The sequence below is a fragment of a genome, unplaced genomic scaffold (assembly GCF_019419815.1).
Source record: "Pyrus x bretschneideri cultivar Hongxiangsu unplaced genomic scaffold, Pyrus_bretschneideri_v1 Contig11, whole genome shotgun sequence".
In the NCBI taxonomy this organism is placed as follows: Eukaryota; Viridiplantae; Streptophyta; class Magnoliopsida; order Rosales; family Rosaceae; genus Pyrus; species Pyrus x bretschneideri.
In genome coordinates, this window is record NW_025999402.1 from 2,863,199 (window position 1) to 2,868,337 (window position 5,139).

The following is a 5,139-nucleotide window of genomic DNA, read 5'->3' on the forward strand; positions in this document are numbered from 1 at the left end:
TTTGATTCCTGGTTATCCTAATTGTTGATTAGTAAACGTGTCCTAAGAGTAAGGATTCTTCGACCGTTAAGTTAAATGAACATAAGATAAGATTCAAATAAACCAATTTCAAAGATGTAGCATTATAGTTGAAAATTCTCCAATATTTAGACCAATGTCGAAGTAACAACGTTATAGTTGAACACTCCATAATGGTAATAGTTATTTAAGATAAATAGTCCTCAATGCGCTTGATCATTATGTTTGAGTATGCACTTACTGTTATCGAATGAAACAGTTGTGAGTTGTCCTGTCTTAATTGACTAGATTTGAGAGAAAAAAATTCGTACTTAAGAGTAGTCTTAATCTCATAGTATGACTGTGGATGAGCAGTCATTCCACCCAAGTCTACTTGTAGTTTTACAACTGTGTGGAACTGTTCTAATTGTGGAACTTAGGATTAATCACCAACTTTGAGCTTGACTAAAATCAAGTAATTTTCTTGGAATCATTCTTTGTGTCACGTGTCATTCTGTCACTAGAACTAAAAGATTTACCCCATGCTTTACCTAGGAGGTAAATCCCAAACAACATCCTTTAGGCAGTAAAAAAAAATTGGAGAAGGATAACACGATCCCTGTATTCCTCCTATTCCCTTTGTTTAGTTGCATGCTGTTGCTAATTGCTGGCACTAAAATTATTGTTTGCTTTTTGCAAAAACCTTATGGTGCCCACCATATTGCCTTGCCCACGCACTAGACAAAATACTTGAGGCAACATGACCAAATTGTAAAGAATCCAAACAAAAAATTGAACTATTAAATGATAAGTTTACCCACTTTCTTTTTTAAAGAAGCAACTTTTCTGCAAGTTGCATTGCAAAAGCACTTTTGGCCACCTTTATTCTAATTTTGATTATTAACTTTTTTCTGTTTGATTTATGACCACTCATAGCTTAGTCTCTCACAAAACCACCGCCCACTTTTTGGCTTTCTTGTGTTCCTTCAATGTTTATGCAAAAGTATTTTGATTCTTAATGGTTTTGAACTTTCAGTCGACATGCCTCTCGGCCATGTGTAAATAAAATTTGGCAACCCACATGCCACCCTGGTCTACTTCACGACCCTTCATTCCGTTTGGTAACTTCCCTTCTTTCGTCCGTCCACGAGGTTGTAGAAAAAGCGAAGGGGCGGCTATCCAGTGGGAGTCGTTTCGGTTGTATGCCACGAGGTCCCTACGGACAAAGGGACAGGTGAATCATCACTTTGGGGCGTAGGCAACCCTCTACCATCCATCTCATTGTATTCCAACGTCTCGTATTGTATTGTACTGTATCAGACCAAATACATCTATTGTGTGAGAGAAAGGAAGAAAAAAATTTTGTTTGAACAAAAACTGTAGCAATAATTCATTGATACAAAAACTCATACATTTAAAACTTTAAAATTTTTATAAACAAATTACATACATATGAATTTAGCAGGTGACTTCACGCGTAAGAAATTAATCGTATTTGAAAGAAAAAAAGCTCAACGATTAGTTCGTGAAGATTATTTTTTAATTCTCTGTAGTGCATCATTGTGGTCGTTAGTGTCTATCACCAGAAAAAAAATTAAGAGGGAGAAAAGGAAGAGATTTCATATGTAATAACCCATGAACATCCTAATTATATTAAATTAAGTTGCACATTTGGCATCCAAACAAATGAAACATGTTTTAATAACTTTGCAACAAGGAAAGATATAGTAATATAACTAAAATGAGAGTGGCTTGCTGCTTTTGGGAAATAGCAACACACAGCAAAAGTTTTGAGGGGGTATGTGTATATCTTCTGTTTTGAGCTGCGTAGGCAATGTGGTGAGAGGTGCAATTCCTTGTCATGTTTTCCATTACTTGGTTCAAAACCCTAATTTTTCCTGCTCTTTGTGAAGGTTGCTCCTAATTCTTGTGCATATATACAACCGTTTTAAGGATGTGTTTGAAAGTGCTTTTAAATTGACTGAAAATGCTTTTGATGAAAGTGTTTTTGGAACTAATCCTTAGTAAAAATGCAAGTAAATCCTAAAAAAAATCATTTAAAGTGCTTCTTGTAAGAAGTACATAACTTGTGTTTCTTCTCAAATGCACTCTCTTGCTTGTGAAAGAGGTTGCTACTTTATTAGAGTGCAAAGGGAAAAAAAAGGCAATAGCACATACACCTTGTTTGGTGGTATCAGTTCACTCATATTATTAGTTAACAATATCATCTTCTTATATTATAACACGTAAATTAGTAACATTACGTGACAATATGACCATCACACTTAAAATGTTTCATACTGTTATAGACTTCATTATTGCGAGTTGAGACACATGATGATACATTTATTAAAAAGCAAAAAAAATTATATGGAAACAAGAACAAGATGATTTGGTAAGCTTTTGCATGCACAGGGGTTATTGGTATTATCATTGATTAACAAAGAATCTAAGTCCTTACTACTCTTGTGAGATCACAATCACGTAATGTTATTAATTACTCAAGTTAAGATCAGCTGTATTTGAACGAGTTTGTAAAATCCTTGTGAATATGAATAATAGATATATATCATTTCTAATCTAACCCAACTGTTCTCAATTAAGAAGTGAGATCTTTCTAAAGGAATATAAAGCAATTCTTAATTATAAATAAAAAGGACTAAGATAGACTAGTTGCATGATTAAAATTGGAGCTGACCTTGTATCAATGTCAACCCCTTCCAAGAAATTTGACTTGGAACCCAAGAAATATAATTTTATTCCCACATGAATATGGAACGAAAGAACCAGTACGGATTGGATTTTCCATTCGTTGATTTGACCCATTCTCCATCTTGACCCAAAATCCTAAAGGTGAATTCTCATATTTGCATCCTGAGTCCAGCCCATATTTTGAAACTTTGCTACTTAATTTGATCCGTTTGGTGGACAAGTGAAATGAAGTGAAAATTTGCCCAATCCAATATGAACCATAAGTAAAATTTGGCAATTTTGTTTTTTGTTGCAAAATATAGAAAAAAGGAAAGCTTTATTACTTGAAGATTTTGTTTTGTGTTATTCTATTAAGATTTAGGTCTTTTTTTTTTTTTTTTTTTTTTTTTGGTCTTTGTGCGCTAAGGTTGTTGTGATTTATTTCATATTATTGTTCATTAGTACTTTTATAAATACTTCATCACAGTGAAAAAATAAAGTATTTTGAAATTTATAAGATTATTAGAGAATTCTGAACTTGCCCTAAACTTTTTATTTTCGGCCTTTTCTTGATATTTTTCATTAGAGTCCAGTTAATAACCATCTTTAAAAAAAAAAAATTAAAATAAGAAATAGAATAAAACTGTTATGATAAATATATAAGAACTGTATAAGGAGATACATATAAAATAAAACTAAAAATCAAAAGTCATTTCAAGTTGTTTTCACGTTCAATATTTTCTCATTCATAAAAAACCCCACTTTATGACACCAAAACAAAAGATTTCAAATTTATGGTTGATAGGAGATGTATATATGCAAAGACCTTTAGTCAAAAATGTGATGCAGACCCTAAACCCTAACCCTAGCGAGCTTACTAGTCAATTCCTCAGTGACACTCAACAGTTCCCTCGGACGTACGTACCCTAAGCACTAAAACATTGACTGATGTTAATTTTCCTTCCTATTTTGATTAATTCCAATCATCCGCAAGAGCTGAACATGGAAAAAAGAACACGTACTTCGTCATCATCTGTCTTCAAATATCTTTTTCAACGACCAGATTACATGAATGTATTGGGAGACAATTCAGATTAGACCTTAATAGGACGTTGTTCAATTCATCTGCGCCAGTGGACTATTCCTACTTCACCATCCATTTCCATTATCTGATGGGATATCGAATGACTTTTTTATCTTCACATCTTCACACACATTCTTACATGTCATGAACTTTCAAATCAAACACGTGGACAGTACGAATTGGATGATTTGAAACACGAGTGGCCGTTGGGCTTCGCACGTGGACCAATCTGCTCTGATACTCTAAAGAAAGTTGAGATTCTACCATAAAATCAATTGACAATATGAGGAGTAGTCCAACCTCTCATAATCCCTTGCAAGATTTTTCCTTTCATCGATGTGAAACTCTTTTATCTTCACATCCTTACAGATATTGTGATCTATGACTTTGTTTCTAGTACGTATTTGTAATTAACGCAGCAGAGAATACATCTAAAACGGGTCGACAAAGGTTGAATTCAAAAGCGTGAACTGGAATATATCCATAATTTGAAAATCACCAAAAAAAAAAAAAAATACTCCAAAGCTTTAACCGGTTAAATGGTGAACGAGCTTGACTCGTAAATACAGAGACATAACTTGACTTGAATAAAAAAACATAAAAACTCTAAATCATAGGAAACCATATAAAGTATCCAGAACATTTTCTTTAGAAAATTCTAAAGTTCAATCGAAATCGGCTTCTCAAATATTTTCTTTAGAGGGTCTAAAATTTTCTTCAATTCAAAAGCTAAGTGATGTGAAAGCTCAATAGTAAACTCAACAGCTTATTTATTATCTTCTGTATGTTACACCATCATCAAAATAGTTGCACATAAAGTGACATGAAAGAAATAACGATTCATGAGAACTCATTTCATCATTTGCCATTCTTTGATTTTTAACTTGACTTGTCTTTCTCCGGCTTTTTGTAGATAATTTCATCACGAAAATGCACTTCCTAATAATCTGGATGTAATCATATTTACCATATTCTTTAGGGGACTTTGATGATCTCAAAGTACGTGCAAAAGACATATTTTGAATAACGGCGTGTTATGCACAACTTACACGTTTTAAATGTATTTATATGCGTGAATTGACAAAAAAAAAAGTCAAATATTTGAAGTAAATGAATAATCTTATATCATGCTAGAAAAAACCTCTCACAAACCAATCAAAGCAGCTGAATTCACATAATAAATTTGGTCTTTCAATTTTCATCAACATTCTATTGAATTCACATTAATAATAAAGAAAATAATATTTAATAAAAAACTGATTAAATCAGATTATTGCTAGCTCATTATGAGACTAAGCCCAACCCCCTCCCCTTTAGTATAGATAATATCATTTGTTCAAAAAAAAAAATTGACAACTAATTTAATC